The sequence below is a fragment of the Camelus dromedarius genome, chromosome 1, assembly GCF_036321535.1.
Source record: "Camelus dromedarius isolate mCamDro1 chromosome 1, mCamDro1.pat, whole genome shotgun sequence".
Lineage (NCBI taxonomy): Eukaryota > Metazoa > Chordata > Mammalia > Artiodactyla > Camelidae > Camelus > Camelus dromedarius.
In genome coordinates this window covers 46,195,840-46,219,147 of record NC_087436.1, presented here as the reverse complement: position 1 = coordinate 46,219,147, position 23,308 = coordinate 46,195,840, and the positions used below count along the sequence as shown (strand labels likewise).

Sequence of the window (23,308 nt, the reverse complement as noted above, 5' to 3'; positions counted from 1 at the left end):
GGAGGGGTAATTAGGTTGGTTTATTTATTTATCTATTTATTTTTAACAGAGGTATCTATTTATTTTTAACAGAGGGATTGAACCCAGGACCTTGTGCATGCTAAGCACACACTCTACCACAGCTATATCCTCTCCACCTCAGTTAATGTTTTTATGTGACAAAGCAGACAGCGATCACAACCAGCTAAAAGACTGTTGCAGGAGCCTGAATCAGGGTAGATGTAATACTGTTTAGGTACAACTGCAGGGACTTTAAAATCAACAAACAGGAGAATCACAAGAAAGGAAGACTTGAATGTTCTCAATAATAAGCAAACTAGTAGGTAGATAACAGAACAGATATAGCAGATGAAGCTAATCTTAGACATGCTAAGTGTGAAGTAAAACTAAGGCATTCTGTGTGGATAGCCACCAGGTAGGTAAAACATGGGGCTTCAGCTCAAAAGATCAGAACTGAAAGAAAAGATATGGGATTCACCTGAACAGATGCCACCAAGAGAAAAAATATAAAGACATAAGAGACAAGACCCAAGTAAAAAAAAATCATGAGATACTTTTAGCCAGCAAAAGAAATGAGGATCTAGAATAGAAAAATCAGAGAAAGAAAAGAATCAAAAGAGTTGTCTGTCATGGAAGCCAAGGAAAAGGAAGTTCACAGAAGGAGACGTAATCAAATGCTAAAAGAGTTGAAAAGAATGAGAACTGAGAACAGGCCATCTTGTTCCACAGTCAAGATAATATATAAGAACGTTTTACCTTCTACACAGCCCTATATAAATTTATTGTTATGATTATAATTACTTATTCTCTAGTTCTTAGCCAGTGTAATTTGAAACCTTTTATTCTACATCTATCTTGTTCAGAGTTGTGATTAGTCAAAAGGTGATTAATATTTCCTTTTTTCAGACTCTCATAATTTCTATCAATAAACATATATTCAACTATGGCAAAGGTTTATTTTGCTAACATGTGTGTCTGGAATATATCTTGATCCTACATGGAGGATCAAATCTTTATCTGTTATCCAGGCAGTTGTGTTGAACAAGTCCTCTGCCCTACCTACTCATTCGATTAGCAGCAGTGAAGACACATGAATCTAGAATTGCATTGTACTAAGTTCTGCACTCTGCTTGCCTCTATAAACACAGCATTTCAGAGCTTCTCCAAGCAAAAATCATCAGCATCTCCCTATCTTTATTACTGTCTTGAAATTAAGCATCCATCAATTTCTACCCATGAGATGCAATAAAGCCAAACCAGAGCACTAGTCACCTCCCAGCAGCTGGGCTACTCCTCTCATTCCCTGCAGACGATCATCTGTTTGTCAGAAATCAATCCCCATCTCTGGCGAACAGCTGATTAGTGAGGGGTGGGTAAAATAACCACCAAGCAGCTGCACCATTTTTCAGGGACAAAGCTTGATGGTTAATGAAGATGAATGTAGGGAAACTAAGCAGTTAAAGCCCTTGAAAAGTGCAGAGGCACTGTTCAAGTCAGCATCTGGGCAAAAATTTTCCAATTACTTTTCTGACAGTATTCATATAAGGAAAACAGTTAGCTAGTGGCATACAGTCAACCTTGTGGTTCATGCACTTATTCAGTATCAGTTATTGAACACCTAGGGGTGCCAGACATTGTAGTAAGAACTAGATATTTTAACCATCTTAACTAACTGATATACATGGTATAAACTGTTCAGAAATATCTTCCTTTTGTTCAAATCTAGGCTCACCTTTAAGATCCCAGCTCAAATGCCAGCTCCTATAGGAAGGTTTCCTTGAGTCTCCTAGGCAAAAGTAGTAACTCTTTTCTCTAAATTCTCACAGCACTCTATTTGGACCTCTTTTATGGAACATAATTCCCATTGTAATTATTTCTCTGATAGACTATAAGTAACTTGAAGCCAAGAGTCACGTCACCCTAACATCCTCATCATCTTCTTATCCCTCAGGGCATAATGCAGTTCCTTGCACAATAAATGTATCAGTGAGCTACCTGCTGCCCACCTTGGCCCAACACAAATTATTAGATAGTTGGGGAGAAAACTTGTCTTATTCTCTACAGGCAAAAATAATCTTAAAATCTAGAGGGAGAGACAAAATTTAAAAGATTATATATTTATGTGCATATATGTGCAATACAGTAGTCATAATTTTAATGCCAATGATACTAAATCTACCGCACTTTGATCAAGATGAAATTTAACTTCACTTTTGCATCTGTTAAAGGAAATGTTCATCAAAAAGAAAAAAATTATCAAAGTAAATATGCATGACCTACTTAAACTTCCTAGGTGAACTGTTTTCAAGTACTTTAGAACATTAATTACTTGAGTCTTATATGTTCATTGATCAGGCCCAATAAGATTTCTACTTCCCTCTATCCATAAAACATTTGTTAGCAAGAAAATTGGGTTACTGTGTGCACTTGAAATAAAGTTTTAAATTTATGCTTATTTATAAATAATCTATAATTCATGTAGGTTGCTAAATTGTGCACACTTCCTTCAAATGCCCTAAATAGTGAGAAAAAGTTTAAAGTTTTGGAAATACACTAAAGCATTTATGGGCTACACCAAGTAAGTAAATGAGAGATGGAAATTAAAACCCATTTCCTTTCTCAAGAAGCTGGGTATGGTATAGTGGAAAGGATAATAGGTTAGAAGTTTAGAGACCTGGATTCAACAAGGTGCTATGTATATATATTCATATGTTTATATTATATATGTGAAGGTATGTATGTGTGTATATATTATATTACATTATATTGAATCTGTCCCCCTTATTTTCACCAACCCTAGATCATAAGCTCCTTGAACACAGAAATTATGTTATATTCATCTTTCTATCCTCTACAATGTCTATACAAGTGCCTTATGTGTAGTAGATAGTAAATAAAATTTTGTTATATTGAGCTGAATTGAAAGAATTACTTTAATAAGCTTGCCTGTTACAATATTTTTATCAATACTTGAAAATGAGTCATTGCCCAGCAGAGATTTTTCTAATTTTTTGATAGGTTTTCCAAACCAATAATTATATTAATTCTTTGAAATGAATTTTATATATCTCTAGATATCTCTTGAGAAGAAAGGAAAGGGAAAATTAGCATTTCTTGAGCTTCTACCGTACATCAAGCACTGTGCTAAGTGTTTATGCAGAATTCTCTGAGTTTCAAAGAGCACTAATGCAAATACAAACCTTGCAAAATCTCACTCTTTAGGGATGAATTGGAGTCACTGGGCAAAGAAAATGCTATCTTTTTCTATGAGGTGAAACGTGGTTGTTGAACTAATGGGGAAAAAAAAGTATCTTCTTTAGGTGGAAAAAAAATCTCTTCTCAATGAAATTTTTACTTGATGGGAGAGCTCTGTTACTTGGAAAGAAAAAAAAATACGAGTTTTGCAATTTTTCAAGAATTCTGAGCTTAGCCATAATGAAAAATTATTTTACTCATAAATAGTATCCTTATAACATTTGAACTCATATATTTCGAGTAACTTCATCTTATACTACAATTTAACTTAAAAATAAAACTTAAAGCACCAAACCAAAAAAATACCACATTGTTAAAACAAACCCAGAGTCCACTGAGATTGAAAATTGGTGCAAAGCTCACAGGCCTTGTGGTTTGGGTGATTTCCAAATTTATTTTAACTTCTTGCTCCAAAGCCATGGTTCTCCTCCCAGGCAGAGTATCTTCAAATGGGAAAGAGGGTGAATGTGGTTGGGAAGGCTACCTAGAGAATTCTTACATGCAGCCCCTTCCATCCCCTCAACTATACACCCCCCACCAAAATAGGAACCACTGCTCATTCATTCATTCAAATAATCTTTATTATTATGTACCAGACTGTTTTTTAAAAGCTTTATACCTTTTTTCTGTTTTTTTTTTCCCTAAACCAAGAAAGCAGAAGTGAGAAGCTGATAAAAAATCAAAACAGCAACAACAAATAAATTCTTCATTAAAATGACTGATAACTTCAAAATATTGATGCTTTCTGACAATCTCATATATATTTACCTCAAAACAAATGCCACATCTGTTATACACTCTAACCAAACTTACTTTGAGTTTTGGACATATCCATTCTGCTCTTTTACCTTTACTAAGTTAAAATAAGTCACAACTGGGCTTTAGAACAGAGCACACCAAGTTTCCACATTGTCTGTTCATCAATTTTAATCTCACCTCCTCTCACAGAAACCTGAAGGTTTTTGGAAAAGAGCCACATAGAGAAACTATACACAGACATGAACATTTTAAGCACTGTCACATGCATTTGTGTGTGTGTGTGTGTGTGTGTGTGTGTGTGTGTGTGTGTGTGTTGGTATGCATTTAAATTAGGCAGGAAAGCAAAAGAGTTCACCATATTGTATAGTATCGGAAGGCCACTTCTGGTACCATATTTCCAATAATTCTCAAAATAAAATAAAATTTGATCATCAGCTAAATGGTAAGGTTTTTTTTCATTCAGAAAATGTGTAGACAGTAAAATTAATTTTTGCAGATCAAATCCATCTTGGGTGAATGTGTACAATTGCAACTAGCTTGATCACAAACAACTTTTGAGGCATCTTCTCAAACTGGAGTTCACATTCCTCAGTGGGATATCAGTGCACAGGGTACCAACATGATGCATACTCCCAAAGCATTCAGTTCATGTGAATAGTTGAGGGATAGCTGAATTTTTGTAATCCTAAGTTTTTTCCATTTATTTTTAAAAAAACATGGAATAGAAAAAGCAGTCAGGAATAACTAAAGAAGACTGCAGAAGTTTTAGTTCCAAGTCTATAAATACTCCAAAACTTTTTTTTTACCAATTTCTCAATTTTTTTCCAATTTCTCAGAAGCTTCACTTCTAGACCAGTGTTTGGCTGATATAATGTTAATGCTCATGGGGGGTTTGTGGCAGAGTGGCGAGAATACTGGGAATTCAGAGACCTAAGTTTGACATCTGACTTGCCAGCATCATATGGGAATCTTGGGCAAGTCCCTTTCAATCCTTAGGCCTCAGTTCTTTCCTCTCTAAAAGGGTGTGCACTAGATCATACCTAAATCATCTTCCTACTCTACATTCTGAAATTATTTTTAATATTTTACCCTTGAGACACTGGAGTCCACAGAAGTTAACTGAAACAGGGAAAAGTCTCCTGTGGGTCATTTCCAAATCCCTAGTAAGAGCTTAGCTAACGTGACCACGCTGACTAGTTCCCCTGCAGCAAATACTACCAGGCTCAGCTATCTACAAAGGAAGTGCTTCATATCGTCCTGTCTGAAGTCAGTTTTTTGCTGAGATACTTTCTCTTCACAACAGCATGTTCAATCAAATGAAATTCCTATTCTAATTGCTACATAAAAGAACAACCATTATATCATTCATAACATCTGTACAAATAAAATTTCTAGATAGGTAAAGGGTTTGGAAAACTCTCTATTTCACATATCATGTTTCCACAGCCTGTCTTCATACTGCTCTTAAGAATCCAATTTGAAGATAAATTTTCACCCCCAGTCTGAAATGTAATTTCACATAAAACCAGTTTATTATTACATTTCTTTGTAGTTCCTATCTTATATTTTTAAAGTATTAACTCATTCCACATTTAAAACAGAAAGGCAATCACTGTGCTATTTAACCATGAAAGATGATAATGCACAGCTTAACATCTGGCAGGCAAAAGAAAATCATGGCTATTCCCCCTAACGTCAAAAGCGCCCCCACCAGGGAAACAACTTGAACTGAGGGGAAATATCTGAATAGGAGCAACGGGAACAAAAGGAACAAATAACATTTGGTAAGGGACTACCATGTTTTGAGCCTTTTTCCTGGACTTATTTAGTGCTCATAATAACTCTGTAAGGTAGATATCGTTCCCATTTGTAAATGAGCAAGCTAAGATCCAAGATACTGCTATTCAACAGCTAATGTGTAGTTGGGATTCAGGCCCAGCTCTGTCTCCCTCCATGAGGTTACACTGTCTCTGCATTATAGGTCATTGGACGGCATACCCACTCTATAATGAAGCGGGCATGGAAAAGAAAAAGAAATGAGTTCTAGACTGAGACGCTGAAGATGGTGCACTGCAGGGAAAAAAACTCTGAAGGAGGAAGTAGCTAAGAGGAGAACCAAGATTTAACAAGAGTTACCAGCATAAAGAAGGAAAGAGAATTGAAGAAGGTTGGTTGAAATATTAAGCATTTGGAAGTTGGTTATATATGAGGACAGACTACCTTTTGATGATATCACCATTAACCTAAGTAAAACAGCTGTAAGTCATCACGGACACCATCTTCCCCTCACCAGTTGGTCACAGAGCCCAGTTGGATCCTCCTTTCTGGCAGTCCTCTCCATTCTTCCTGCCCCCACCCAACCTCAGGCCCTTGTAATTTCACAGTTGAAACCTGCAGTAGTTGGGTCTCACATCTTCCAGTCTGTGTTCTGTAAACTTTCTATAGCTTAATCTCTCCAAAACTCTGACACAGAAACCAAAATCGTTTTCCACTAACCATACAACATTCATCCTCATATTCTGTTCTGTTACCTATATGCAGTCTTATATTTAACTGCTCCCCATTATGCTGTCCATCTTAAACTTCTAGGTCAATTATATCTCAGTAAAACTGGAACAAATTTAAAGTTTTAAGAGTTGAAAAAAATAAACGCATAAATATATGAACTGCTCCCCAATTTGGCCCTAGTCAACCTTGTGCACTCTGTGACCATTATACTAGCTGTTGGACTTTGGGCAAGTTAATCTACCTGTGCCTACAGTTTATCATCTGTAAAATGGGGGTAAATAATATAAAAAAACAGTACTTGACTCATATAATTATTTTGAAAATAAAATGAGCTAATGTATGTAAAGCACTTGAAACAGAGGCTGCACTGCTCAGTAAGTCTTTAATAAACATTAACAATCATTATTATCATTTTAAATGATTGTTTTTATTACCTTTCAGCCAAACATTGTATAAACCACAACACAAATATTACTAACAGTATTAACAGTAATGAAAATAATAATGGCATTGGAGACATTAAAATTTGAACACATGATAATCTGGCTCTAGAGTTATGCTTTAAACACTATGTTGCAATGCGATGAAGAAATAATCAGATAAAATATAACCCCAAGCATGTGTTCTTGCTATTTCTGCTATCTGAAGGATCCTCTCATTCTTAAATTATCAAATTCTTAAATATAATCATTAAAAATCCAGTCCAGTTAGGGCCCTTTTCAAGATATCTTCTCTGAGTTTTCTAGCCAAAAGTTATGGTTTAACAATTTTTAATTCCATCTGCACTTTTATCTTATTTTTAATTATAATTTTAATTATAATTATTTTTAATTATAAAATTTTTAATTTTAATTATAATTTTTAATTATAAATTTTAATTATAATTATAACCCACTATATTTTCATATTACTTGAAAAGTTTACAAATCACTTTCAAACACATCAACTTCTTATGTTGTATCTCCCTGGCTAAGGTTCTTGAGGGCAGGGGTGGGGACTTAAACTTCTGAGCCACTTCAGTATACACTAGGTACAGTGCCTGTCAAAGGACAGATCCCTGTACATATCGGTGTAGGAGTCAGTGGTTACCCACGTGCAAGCAGTTTCAACAAAGTGACTGAGAAAAAAATTAACTTGCACAATGAGAAAAATCAATCAAGGTGTTCAGAGACTAAATCCTGTTTTTACTTTAAGAAATAGTTTTCTAATTTCAAAACAATCAATTTTCATTTGAAATGCCTGTGGCTGCAAAGTATCATCTGATTCTCCTAAACATACTGTTGATACTTCTTGATTACTAGAAAAATGGGGCTTCATTGCCATGATGACTAAAAGAAATACCTGTAGACAGGCACTACAATTATGTCACTGGGGCTAACGACATTTTCCTCTCCTACATTTTTATTTTGATTTAATATATAAAGCCCAAAGGTTATGTTGATTAATTTCAATTTCAGAAGGCATTGTCCTAGTTCTGTTGCATTAGGAATGCCACATTAAACTATAAAAAAGGATCTTCCAAATGGTTTTGAACAATCCCCCAAAGACTGCAGTTAGGATTACCAAAAGCATCAATTCAAATGTGAGGCATATATTTATTTTTATACGGCCAAATATTTACATTTATATAAACAATCTTTGATGTGTATGCAGGCAGAGAACTACTATCTACTTCCATTTTTTATAGCTATCTCTGACATCTTTCTCCATTTAACCCCATTAAAGTAATGCTAGTTTCAAAACAACAGTAAAAGAAAAACAGAAAGGAAAAGACAAACGATACAGCCAGAGGCTGCCTTATCATTCATGCGTTGCTTGCACTGAAGGAAGAGTTTTGAAGATAAAGATTTGGTGTGTGACTAACAAGAGATGAATGAACATCTTCTGAAATTTTCCCTTGGAGAACTAAAATTTCAATTTATGACTCAAGGGTGCAGCTGCATCAGGTACAAAGCAAGAACAGGTGAAAAAACCTCTTCTTCATTCAATCCAGTTCCTTATACAAAGATTCCTACATTGTCAACATCAACATCGTAAATATGTTTCCTTTGAACTGCTGGATATCATACTTTAAACACTTAAAAATATCATTTTATTCAATGAGTGTAGAGCAACAGAGGACAAGAGAAAATAAATTTTCCTAATAAATTGATTCCTTAACTTGGAGAGAGCTACATAGCAAAGTGAACAGGGAACACAGTCGATCCAATTTAAAGAATTGGGTAAAACAGGGAAGGAAAAAAGGTTTTGAAACTGAAAAAGTAAGTAAATATTTCTACTTTTATAGATAACCAATATTGCTTTGAACATATCCTATCCCCTCCAAACGTCTTATCTTAAAGTTATACTATTTTTTAAATGTCTGATTATAAGAAAGAAGTATATGAAATAGGTAGAAGTATTATAGAAATCATGGTATATCTTTACCATATAAATATTGAGAATAACATTTATAAAGATTTTTAAGAACATGGAAAATGTTTATTGAATAATGTTAAGTGAAAAAATAGAATAAAACATCTATAGCACATCCTCTCAACTATGTAAAAACATTTAACATTTTTTTAAAAAGGAAATGATAAAACATTAACAGCCATTGTCTTGGGTTGGTAGAACTATCTTTCCTATAATTTCTTATATTCTACAATTTCCCCCAACAAGCTTATAGTATTACCTTCATAACTGGGGTCAGGGTTGGAAATCAACACTAAAAGAAAAAGATTTTCAAAATTTGGTTCAAACATAAAGTACTAACCCAATTCATTTCTGTATCTAAATGCCATCTGTAAATTTATAAAGAATGATACAAACTATTGTTATAACTGTTACCATTGCAAAAATAAAGCAACCAAGGGAGATTTACTATGAAAACTAGGAGGTAATACAAACCATAAAAATGTTTAAGCAGCCTTATTTCAAATTATAGTATTTCAAAGTATCTTTAACTCCTTAAAGTCAAAAACAGCATTCCTCAATGCCAATATCATTTTATGTTTATTACACATTACCATGCCATCATTTAAGACATGAGTGTTCAATTTAGTTCAGAACTGAGATACAACTACATGAAATAAGCAACAATGCAAAAAGATAAACGATTCAAGGCTGTATCGGAGGTCAATATGAAGAAGAAATTAGTATGGCTAGTCTGTCAGGAAGGCTTTGTTAGAGAGGTGGGAAAGGGGAAAATAAAGCAGTGTTTGTTAAAATAGGATCTGAGGATTATCTGTAATTGAACCACTGAGCAAACTAATTTAAAACTGTTAACCAGATAGTGATTAGAATTAACAACGCTATACTGTATATTTGAAAGTTGCTAAGAGAATAGATTCTTACAAGTTCTCATCACAAGAAAACAAATGTTTTTTAAATAGCACTCCTCACAGTGTACAGTTTAATGTTGACACATTATGCATGCTAAATAAGTATTTCTTGAATGGAAATCAGCTTTTAATATAAAGAAATTAACTATGTTCCCTTCTAATAGGTAGCAATGCCCCTTGAGCATCTCTGAAGTGTCTGTCATTGCAAATCATCATTAACATAATAATAGTATAATCATCTAATATTCTGATACACAGTAATTTTAAGTATCCTGGGCTCATGTTATTTCCCTCTTGTTCTCCTATAACAAGGCCTTTTTGATCAACCTGCGGATGAACAGTAAGAGAACATGCCTTTAAGTTTAGCCTGATCTGAATTTCTGACTGTACATCTTCAGAGCATTTCCCCCCTTTTCCCATGCATTTACCTACTCTGTTCTTAAATACATGATATAATGCAAGCTCTAAAACTCTCCCATCCTAGCCATAACCAAGTTTACCTATTGAAAAAAAGGTCGTTTTTTGTACTAATAACTACTGTAGGCCAGGAAGACCCATTTCTTTCAGTTTATTAGCAAAAGTTATTAATTAAAAAAAAAAGTCATTAAACTTGCAAAGTGTGTATTCCTTCCTTTAGAGTTTCTTTGATCATAATTAAGCCCAATATGGACAAAATTCCAAAATAGATATATATTTTTAAGCTCTTTGTGACAATAGCATTTTATCAGAAGGAATGATTTTCTGGCAATTTGTCCATCAAAACCTTTTAGACTAAGGGCAATATTTTTTAAATCACAAATTATGAAATCCTTTACAATATATCATGCAGAGATTTGCTGGAGATATATTTCAAAAGAACACAATAATGAGCCTTAAGAGCAATAATCCTTTCATTGTATTCAGTACTAATCAAGTTTTGATTAATCCTGGTTTATGACATAAAGGATGGCATACTCAGAAAGTTTCAAATACTAGCAATAAAAATAATTAAGGATTAGAAAATAAGATATGATATGAAAAAGAGGGAGGGAACCTTGGATATTGGAGGAAAACAGAAAAACTTGGTAATAACATAAGTAGGTTATAGATCTCTTAATTTCACCTAAGAAAGATCAGAAATGAGTTTATATTGCAGCAAAAAGAAATTCAGGTTAGATACTAGAAAGAACTGTCTAATTTGAGGTATGTTGGTCCCTGTAATCCATTACTGTGGAAAACTACAGACTCCTCCAGTGGAAGTTGTTATGAGATTGATGGATAGGTTGATAATCTACACATTGTTTAAAACAAAGTCCTCTCTACCTGTGGAATTTTATACTATATTCCTGCCTTATTTTCCTGCACCAAGCCCTGTGTGTCTACAACTAACATTTTCTAAATTTTCTTCTTTCATGCTACTCTGAGAATGTACTTTGCAGAGTAACATAAGAGCTATTGTGCTCTATCAAGAAAAAAAAGTACACCTCAATCATTCATTCATGAAATATATATTTGCTAAGTGTCCTCTATAGGCCAAACACCATGAGAAACCCTTGGCATGCAATGATGGGCAAGAGAAAGTCCCTTCCAACATGTATTTTAAAGTCAAATGGAACAGACAAACCATCTAACAAGCAATAACAAAAAAGGATTATTAAGTGCAGAAAAAAAGTTTAAGTACTGAGTTCTATGGAATCCAGACAGAAACACGTAAGAAGGAAAACAAGCTCCAGGAAGAAAGTGAAGTTTAAGCTGGAACTGCAGGCTGAGGAGGGTGAAGAGTCTCCCATGACATCATGAGCAAAGGCAGGTCCAGAAGGTTGAAAGAGAGCACACAATAGGAGAGAACAGAAGATAGTGCAGTGTGGCACAAGGGCAACCAGAAGGGGGAGTGATGAGGCTAGAAAGCTGATGGAGGAGGCCCCATCAAAGTTCCTGTTGAACATGCTCACATGCTTGGGATTTACCAGATTTCACCTTAGAAGGAGTACTCTGGCTACGGTGTGGAAAACGGACTGGAGGAGAGCAATAACGGAGTAAGGGAAACAAGGTAGTAGGCTGTTACCCTCACCCAAGGAAAGATATTGGTAAGCAGGATGAGAGAAGTAGCAGAAGGAGCAAAGAAGAACAGACAGACCTGAGAAATTAAGGGAGAAAACAGGACTCAGTAGATGAAAAATTATAGAGAGTGTAGAAAGAGTCAAGAATAGTTCTCAAGTGTCTTGTTTGGACAGTGAGTGCCATTCACTAAGAGAGGTACAGAGGGAGGAACAAATTAGGTTTTATTTATTTCTTATGTATTAGGGAATAATAAATTCACTGGAGCTACTTTGAGTTTGAGATGCCCAACTAGCAATCAGGCTTATCAAACTCCTCGAAAGAGATTTCAAATGAAATCCAGCAACATATGGTTTCTGCCTCTGATGTTAAGTAATTAATGAATTGTATTATATTTTATAGAGAACAACATCACCTTTGTTGAAGGAATTAAATGTTTTCCAACTTAGAAACAGTCTTGCTAAAAGACAGGTTAATAGGTGTATACCATAATTTCTAGTTAATCTATTCATAATGTCTTTTTTTAATAAAAAAAAAAATTGAAAGCAAGTTCAGGTTCAAGTCCATGAATCACACTCTTGTTCAGACATTTCTGACATTTCCAATTTTAACTATGTCACTAAGATTGAAAAAGTCATGATTTAGTAAGCTGAGCAGTGCTCACTGATCATCTGGGATTTAATTAGAAAATCCTCAAGTTTTCAGGGCAAACCATGAGCTATATCAGTTCAACTCTCCTGCTCAAATCTATTAACCTATTTATTAAAGTTAGAGAACCGAGACACTGCAAGGTACTCTGCATGGGCTAAAACTCTGGACTAATGATCATATCTGTAATAAACACACTGAACTGAAGGCCAAGGGACAATTTAAACAGCACTGCTTTCTTTAACAAACCAAGAATGCTTTCTTTTCAGTATTTCTTTTCAACTAATCGTTAAATTTTCTTGTAATCTTTTTATTAAAATGACCTATAATTAAGGCAATAGATACCTATTCCTACATGTAATTTCTTGATGTAATAACAGTATATACTAAAGAGGAGCAGGAAGTGTTTGCATTTTCAAATTACTTGAACCATAAAAGGAATTAAAGGTATAACAAAGAATACGAATGAATGTCAGGGTTCTTCCATAGAAGAAGAGCCATTGTTGTGGCTCTATGCTACATACCACCAGACCTTCTTAAATTTTACTTTCAGAATAATTCATCTGCTTTTTCTAATCATCTGCCTACTAAAAGGTTGTTAAAAACAGGCAACATTAAGAAGAAAGTACTCAGAAAATCAACCTAAAAAAATAAAAGAATTAAATGATGTATCAAATTTTACTGGAATACTTGTTTAAAATGACAGAAACTACAACCAAGCCATATCAGTGAATACAGCCCTTTTTCTGTGTTCCTCTAATATTAACATAATGCTTTTCCACACTCCTAGTCTCCCAGATATGTTTCTGTTTCCTACCCATCCTCCCTGCTACTATTACTACCTCCAAACATTTCCTCTGCTAAAATTTTTTTAACAGTCTCTGTTTTTGGAGTAGTTGGTATAACGGTTAAGAGCTAAAAGCTTGGACTCCAGAATAAGACAGCGCTAACCTCCGCTTTATAAGTCATATGATTTGTGGAAGTTATTTAACCTTTTGGGGGCTTATTTATCCTATCTGTAAAACTGAGATAATAGGTTATTGTAAGGATTAACGAGACATTAAACGAAAAAGACTTAACACTTGGTACTTGAAATAATGCATATTAGCTATTACTTGTGTCATTTGCTTGGAAGGCTACGGAAGAGCAGCCGAGGAAGTAGACAAGCTACAATTATTCTCTGGAAATAAAGAAGTGAAGATAAATGACCTTCAGAAACCCACACATGACAATGGAGTGTTTCAAAGAAAGAATGCCAATATTAAGCTTGTGCCTTAAGCATGAATTCCAGTATTCTAAAAACGCCCCATTGACCCCAAAATATACTCTATAGCTTGCTAATGTTGTTGGCACTAAATTTATCAAGATATGGAGACCAGGAGAGAATGTATTAATAATCTAGGACTTTATTTCATAAATAAATGGTTGCCTCCTGAGCAGTCAGCATGACTCCCTCAGTCTGTAACATTTACACCAATACACTACCATCTAAAAAGGCATTCTCTGGGGGGGTAGGTGGAATATATATATATATATATATATTAAATGGGTATTCACTGTAGGAGAGAGGAGAAAGATTATTCTCAACCACAGGAAAAATGACATAAAGTGTGGATACAAATCTTTTCCTGTAGAGTTGAGTTACATGTTTCCTTCATGTGAAAACCAAGTAGCAATTATAGTTATAAACTAAACCCATGACTTTTATTGTGTCAGCCTTTTGGGAGTCTTCTGAGAGCCTTTACTCTTGTACTTCAAGCTTATTCTGCATTATGTCTTAATTAGATTAAACTGCATCACTTGAATCTGAGATCATCCTAAGTCACATGGTGGAGAAGCTAATGCTGAGCTACAGCTCTTTAAAATCAGATGGGAAAAGTCTACAAGGTTTTTTGTAGGTCTGTTAAAAATTGTCAATTTAGTCACCTTTCCAAATATACTATCAGAAACCCCCACTTATTTAGCATTATTGGTGGCAAATACAAGCACAGATTCTCATTTCTATAAATGGCAAAATAAGAAGGCCTAATACATCAGGTTAAATCCCGTATTTACCCACTATTTGAATAAAAGTTTTCCAAAATCATAGTAAACAAAAAACATTTTCACATTCAAAACATTAAATCTTCTTCCCTATTCAACTGTATTTACAAGGATCCAGGGATCTAAAAAAGAAAAACAAATCAAAGAAACTAGAAAATAACCCAATTTTTAAAAACTGTTCAATGTCCCTGATCAAGCTAAACAAAACTCCATTGTCAGTTTTCAGCATAATAATCAACCAATATATTTTAACTCTTTGTTTTGTTTTGTTTTGTTTTTAATTTAGTCAGTACAGCTTTGTATATGCCCCTTATGGATAACACAGTATAAGACAGCCTAGAAGAGCTTTAATCAAACCTGACTTCATCTGAGGTTTGGATTAGCCCACATTGTCTTATCTTACCTATGACATCCATTCAGCCAGATCATTTTGTTAATATGGAAAAATTGTGCGTTGTGGGAAAGATTATTTGGGGGAAAATCTAAAACTTTAAAATGTGGAACTTAATTCACCATAAAATCTGGACTGCAAGTAAATCATCCCATTGATTAAAATTCACCTTTAAAAATTTTTTTAAAGAAAGGTGTGAATATCTGAAATATATTACAAAGAGAACACTGTTTTTACAAAACCCAATTATTTTTGCCCCAGGTAATAGTACAAGAGGTAATAGTACAAGAGGTAATAGCATTAAGAGATTTGGGTGACCAAAGGACATCTGTCTGCAGTTATTTGAGCTTTTTTCCCCCTTTGTTTTGTTTTCATTTCAAGGAAATGTTACAATTAGGGAACATATTTATGCACATTTAATCATGATGCTTGTATTTTATGTTGCAAATTACTGCTGTTATGAGGTCGAAAAGTGGTGACCACTGTCCAAATTAATAAAGCATATGGAACATATATACTTGCATGCATAAGCCTCACAAGAAATAGGTTAGTATGCTTTCTTCTGACTAGATGAGCAGTTTTCTAGAGAAAAAGACCTCTTTTATCTTTATATTCTTGTACAGTTAACCTGTGTAACTTATTCAAAACCAACAACATATTCTAAAGTGAAATAAGTAGAGCCAAAGACATGCACAAATGTAATACTGTTGTTCATGAAACAAAAAGATTACAAGCCAATCATGATAAACTAATATGAATGAACCCATAAAGGTTATTTGCTAAATAGGACTACTTCCACCACGCAGGGGGGATAAAAGCTGGCCTCACAGGTGTGAGTTGGCTCAACAGAAGGACAAGCTCTGCGGCCTCTGAGATCCGAAGATCCCTTGCTGTGGAGACCACCTCCTCCTGGTTCCCTCCCTCACAGTGACTCACCCTTGCTACTCCTTTGTCCCTCCATATAAATCTGTAAAGCCTTGAGGGGCAGGACCCTCTCCTGGACCCTTCCCCTGTAGGAGGCAGTCCAGCCCTGCTTCATGACAGCTCAGGCGTTTTGAGCTACTTCTTCACTCTCGAGCTTTTTCTCAATTATCCCTATTCCACATTTATACTACACAACTCCAACAATTTATGTGACCAGGCCCTTTTTGCAGAAAATTACACCGGTTCATTTACTCTGTAAATATCTATCAAGACTCTTCCATGTGTCAGGCCATGTTTGATGCACTGAAAAATCTACGGCATAGCATTCTTTCAATAAGCACTAGCATTTAAAGACCAAAGGCATCTAAGACTTAGCCAGCACAATTATATTCCATTTATTGAACACCTTCCTATGTGCCAGCATTACGCTAGAAGCCTACCATGTGTTGTTTCTAATTCTTAATGGAGATTAATATATCTCTTTTAAGGATGAGAAAACTGAGGCTGGATAGATACCAGTCATTTGCCCCAGGTCAAGCAGTTGATGAGTAGATAAATCAGCATTAGGGCCAGCTCTATCTGGTTCCAAAGCCTGAGTTCTGCCCACTGGCTACACCACTGCTGCCTCAGTGGAAAATAACCAACATCCTTTTTTGCATTAATTTAGAATACAGTGCTAGTTTTCTTTTTTATTATTATTTTTACTCAAAAACACTTACATGCAACATTCCTAATAACAGAAAAGCAAGGGCGAAATGTAAATTTAGTGAATGCAAATAAAATAATGTTAGCTGTTAAAGGAAACTGGGAGAGAAAATGTCAGATTTTATAGTGTACTACATGCTATTTTATCTAGCTGAAAATGGTATTATTTCCTCTGGCCTTCTTTTCTCTGTGGCTTTAAATAAGCGGCTATTAAAAAGAATAGTCTTTCCCTCGCTAAAATAAATTAGGTGAATATAGCTCTTTCACTTGTGTGATGAAACATTCCCAGGAGACCAACTATGTCAACTTCTACCTTGTCTTCACAGTAATGTGAAAATCCTGTCTACCATCTTGGATTTGGTCTTGTGAGGCCTAAATTTTCAAAGCCTCTGTAATTCATTATATTAAATATTATTGAGTACCAGTTGCATGCCATGAACTATGCAGAAGAGAAATTTGACCAGCACCTTTCCAGGGAGTTCATTATATAAAAAACTTCAACCCTGGTCACCATAGTTATTTTTCATACTGATGAGTTACTTTTTACTTCAAATTTTAAGATGGAGCTGAGAACCTGCAGAGAATATATACAACTTTTACAGTATTCATGCTAAACTTTTTCAAAGAATTGGCAGGGGAAAAAAAATCCGAAATCCTCTCAAAATTCTATCAATGTTTTCATTTTAAACACTTTTTTTCTGGAAATTCTCACTTAACTTAGCATGCAGTGCATTTTTGTAAATTTTTTAAAAGTTGAGTTAAGAATCCAGAAGTCTCTTTCCAGCTGCATCACAATAAAATAGAGGGGGCTGAAGTTTTTCATTAATGTGTGCAACAGTGCGCAAATGAACCACCACTTTCTATGTGCCATTACTAAAATACATCAAATTATTACTGCCCTTACATGGCCAAATTTTAAAGCAAGAATATACCTTGGAAGTCATTTAATCCAACTCCATTATTCAAAGGATATAGAATAAAAAAGTTAATTATGAGAGCATTATCTAGGATTAGCCATATAATCATTTTTGTAATATGAGTTCATTGATATTTGTATTTGTTTCCCAACTCTTCCTAAAGCTCTTTGAAAGCAGGGGGTTTTCCATCAAACATACATTGAGCATGTGCTATGAGGGAGGCACCGTGCAGGCCAGACAGGCCCAACAACAAATACTTGAGATGGGACGAGGTATTACTATGAGAGTGCTATAGCGAGTCCTCAATAGAGCTTCTACCTTGTCTGGAAGATCTGGGAGGAGGCATATCATCTAAACAGACATTTGAGCAGGTCTTGAAGGGTGAGCAGGCATATACCAGGCAGAGGAGAATGGAGAACATTCCACTGGATTACTTCCTTTGGAACCGGCTCCCCAACCCATCAGCCCACTAAAAGAACCCATGCTTACCAGAGTCTCAATTTACACAAGAACAAAGATTATTGCAGTTGTCCAAATTACTAAATAGAAGTCTTCCAACAAAAGGTAACAAGATTTTTTTTAACTAAAAGTGAACTGACTATGTAAGAAATAAATCTCCAGGTTTTTATTAAACTAAATGCTAATCACTGAAATTTTAAATTTACCTCAAATTAGCCAAGTGCCACACAGAATCTTATATAGTCATGTGGAAGAACTAAATTGGCACTGAACTACATCAGCAAATTGGGCCACTGAATGATTATTAATATACAGAAAATTAATGTAACCTTTCCATTTCTTGCTTGCCAGAAGATAATAAAAGGCCAAGGTTTCAAAATAATGTGTTTTCATATGATTATTACTTCTGAATAGACATAATTAGTTGGTTGAAAGCAATTATGTTTGAGCCAAAGGTTTCCAATATTATCAAAAGTAGTAAAGGCCATCCTTCTCAGTGCGTCAGCAATCCTACTTAAAGGAAATAATTACTCTTTGCGTCAGCAGGAGACCCATCCTAGTAATTAGAAAAAGAAAAGGCTAACACCTCCACCTTGGGCAGGTGGCATTACCTCTGGGTCTCAGTTTTCTTCTATGCAAATTGTGACAGTAATGCCTGTCATATCTGCTGTCCAGGGTGTTATAGAGATCAAATGACTGTAAAAATAAAGAATTGTTAAAGGACATTTCTTCTTCACATGGCAAAAAGTAGGACTGCCTGACACACAAACCTGACTCCTCTTTCCTCTGAATAGCATATACAGTCAGTACCACACACCTTAAAAAATCAATCATGTATTATGTTTCTTTGTATATACATTACAGGGTTCCAAATTTTTCAAAGCATCTTTTATTTTCCTGTCAATCAAATGTTCTATTTATTTTTTTGTTAAAAAAAAATCTTGTAAATCAAAATTTAATTAAAAATCTGCTGAGAGATGAAATTTAAATAATTTAACAGGATTCTAATAAATTAAACAGCTATTCTATTTAGCTTTAGACTGATTTACAGAGGGAGAAATCATTTCCATAGATTAGTCGACAACTATGGAAAGCAGATTATTATCTTCCATTTAGTGAACACATAAAGATTCTTTCATCTAACATTATATATTAATATTGTTGAATATGTGGGAAATATGCCAAATCCTAAGGGAGAGAGGAATCACCTAAAGATGCTAAAAATTATCTCACCAATTTATTTCTGTTAAAATAGTTTAAGAATTCAGAGAAATATATAACACTATCTTTTTTTATAGTTAAATTAAGTACTTAAGACTTGAAAATATAAATAGAAAAATCATATTCTATATATAACTGAAAAATAACTACTAAATTCAGCAAGTAAAACTGGTACAATAGATATTTAAGTAGGTTGGTACAGTACATATGGTTATAATACTTACAAATTGTCTGGAACCATTATACTGTGTATCTTATATAATACACAGATGATTAACTTTATGAAACTTTTCAGCATGTGTTAGCACAGTAAAAACCATTGATTATATTTTACCACAAATAATTGAGACCCAGAGTTATTGATTATTGAACTTTCTTTTGATTGTGTTTAAAATACAAAATTAGGTTTTACACAGAAGGGACATGTATCTACAATGGCCCTCTTCATGGAGCCAATGTTTTACTAAATACCTTTTTGTCACTCTACAAAAGGGCAGGCTTAGCATCCCAACAAAACAGCTGAAAAGACAGTAGCAACGAGTAAATGTCCCCCTGCTGGGTCTATAAAAAGTGTATGTTCCCATCGTGAAGAAGGCGGGCATGTGGCGTGGTTGGGAAGCAACGACTGGCGCTATTGTGCATTGTGTACAATCTCAAGTGGAGAAAATCATCTGTCCTTTTGCCCTGAAAAAGGACCCCTGTGAGCCTCTTCTCATGGACCATTATGGTTTCCTTCAACCCTAACACTACACGGGCTTTGAACGGATGGCTGCCTGTCACAAAAGTTCATCACAAGCCACTTTTCCCCAGAGGTTTCATAGGGTTTAGTCTGAGGTGACCAACCATGGCTTAACAAAAAGATTAGTGTGTCTGGGCACAAAGCAAGACAGAGATATGAGTGACCCTCTTTGTAACATCTTGCCACACAGAATAGAGAACAGTGAATGTAGTCAACTGTAGAATATGCAGACGTGTCTGAGGGAGAAGAAAAGAGGATTGGAGAGGGCATCTGTCTTCACTTGGAAACAAGTGCTCTTTAATGCCAAAAGGCATTTTCCCAGAGTCTTAGTAATTGTTTCCTTCACTCTTTATATAAGAAATATTAATAGAAATGACAATTTCTCTTCAACTCCAGGCAAAATTAAGAATATAGCACAATGTTAGGTTTCTCTCTGTAAAGTTTTTTTTAGAAGGCAATCACTTGATAGAGCTGCAGAACTGTAACAGGCCCTGGGGGTGATCTACTCACCACCCTGATGCCAGAGCAGTAAAAGCCTTCCTAGAAAATCTTTGCTGGGAAGTCATGTGAGTGTTTTTCCTTCCTCTCAACTTCCCTCCACTGGGCAAACACCCACACAATGTTCAGTGTTAAGCTCAAAGACAATCTCTTCTACAGTCTTCCCTGGCTCACGCTTCTCCATCTGTACTGCTCTCATAGAACAGATAACATTTCATTGTGCTTATTACACATGTGTCTCCTTTTACTAGACTGTGAGCTCTCATGGATAAAGATTATGTCATATTATTTTGTACACCTAAGACAGAGTTTGACACATAGTATGCATTTAATAACTATTCGTACTGTAATTCTTGAACTCTCCCAATGAAGGACAGCCCACCACATCAAAAGGAAGCCATTTTTAAATAATCTTGTTGGAGGAGGAGGGACACCAAGATTCATTCCCTGTTACCTTCTGCCCAGATTCAAGTTCTGCCCTGCAGGTCTAAGCAGACATGGTCCACCACACATCCGATGACAACTGCTCCGCTTTCCTCAACATCTCTACCACCATCTTTAGCCCTTGTCTTTTTCAAGCTAAATGTTCCCATTTTCTTCAGCTGTTATTACAGATAAATTTTAGATGTTTTTCATCCTCATTGCTTTTCTCTAGAACTGCTCTAATTTGTCAGTATTTCCTTTAGAGCTAAACAAAATGCTGTGTGTGTGGTTCAAACTGTGCATCACACAGTAGAACTACCACCTACTTGCTCCAGGCATAGTGCTGTCACTAATGCAGCATTTTAGGTCCCCCTTCGCCTTCTCCTTGGTATCCTTCCACCCATGCTTCTGAAAGGGATGATTGAAAACTTCAGTGGGATTAGGACCCCTGTTCTCTCAGTGACAATATATTTAACCAAACCGACAGAAAACCCCTGTGTAAAGTCCATCATCATCCACACGTTCGTACTAATTTAGAACTTTCCTTAAAGCCCAAGTTGCTTCAAGTAATTAGCCTGATTGAAAGACGAGAGGCAGGAGTAGGGCAAGAGAGGGAGGAGGGGAAATCTTAGTGATTTCTTCAGTTTTGAAACAGAATTTTTTAAAAATTTCTCCTCTCAAAGTATCTAGCAACTAACTTGGATTTTTCCTGCATGTAAACATCAGAGCAATGTCCCAAGAAAATCTGCTTTCCTAAACTTAAACAACAAATGAGTCTTTATTGAAAATATTAACACATAGATAGATCACAGAGAAATTCCACTCAATAGTAAATACCTTGGAACCATCTTTCACAGAACTTAGATTATATAGCATTTCCATGTATCTGATTCTGCTTGTACAACCCAATATTTGAGTTTTCTGGCCAAATTAATACACCTTATTATTATGATGTCACACCATGACTTGCATGTAAATATTTTCTCAAATGTAATAATGTGCCATTATTTTAATGAACTTGAATTGAATCAGCACATCAGTTCAGGCCACCTCTCTGCAGCACAGTAATAGAACTTGATCTATGTAATTTCAAACCCTGTACAATCTGCTAGTCAGACAGCATGCAACTATGGGGCTTATAAATGTACAATGATTATACCATCTATCTAGCATTCATATTTCATATATGTTGAAATGGTATATTGAAATAAGAAACATTTGGCAGTTTCATCAAAGAAAAAGGCTGGTTGGCTTAAACTATTAATTTTTATTGAATTTAGTCCTGTAATTCCTTGGGTTTTTTTTTTTATGTTTTTCTTATGAAAGGTATATTTGTACAGCTGAATGGCCATTTACTGGTTCCTGCAGTATTCCGAAGAATTAAATATACTACCAAATACATGAGAAATGCATTTCTTATAAAATTTACAATATGCTACACTGAGTACTTAGGTCTGGCTAACTGTGAAAAATTGCTTTCTGTTAATGATGTAGTTAAAATAAAAATATTTTCCCCATGGAACACCTTTCAGTTTCAATTCTGTCCACGAAGAATTGGTGACCTGGACAAAAGGTTCACCTCCCTTGAAGAACTCTCTTGACAAATGGTTTTTCTTAAGAAAGTAAACTAATCCTCCAATTTGTTACAACTGGATTAATATTTGAGTTCAAATTCTGCTTTAATTATATCTGTAAGACTTTTGTAGTCAAGGACCAAGAAATGCAGTTGATTTAGTGTTTAGCCATAAGGAATGTAACTTTATGATTTTTTTAAAAATACACCTCTCTCATAATTAGAAGCACACTATGATTTCTTGAAAAGTAAAAAAGTATATAAGAACAAACAACCTAATATAAAAGATACTTCATAAAACAAGTTTTCTACAGACCAGACGAGTTCTGAAAATTCTACAATTAAGGGTACAAACATGAGTAGTCAGCTCTAATAAAGAAATCTCAATCTAATGATTCTAAGGATACTGAAGGATGGGCAGGTTGTAGCAGCTCACAAAGGGTCTACATCATCATTTGAGGAAGCTAGGGTTCCTAGCATTCATCCACAAACTGATCTGCACCCCTAGTTTCAGAGCAAACATATTCTCAGAAGCCGTCAGAGCAGAGCCAATGCAAGAACACTTCACTATTTGGTGATAATCCTTTTAATAGCTTGAATAATCACACTGAGATTCAAGTATTTGCCTTGGTCTTAAACTGGTGCCTTCCATACAAGTGAATGCTAACTCCCTCGGTCTCCTTTAGGACCAAAGAAAACATAAAAATATTAAGCACTTCAACAGGACTGAACAAGGAAGATGAAAATATGGAGCAAAATTTTCACTATTCCCTTCTCTTCACCAAAGTGCTTTACTATATGTTTAAAAGAGGTTTTAAGATGAGAAACAACCCAAATGTTCATCCATTAACAGTATTTTTTTAATTACACATCTATTCAGTGGAA

General features: G+C 35.0%; 1 protein-coding gene across 1 annotated transcript in view; it reads right to left on the bottom strand.

Annotated features, from left to right (window-relative positions):
* COL25A1 (collagen type XXV alpha 1 chain) overlaps positions 1 to 23,308 on the bottom strand; it is a 415,084-nt gene that overhangs the window by 367,931 nt on the left and 23,845 nt on the right. The window lies entirely within an intron of this gene.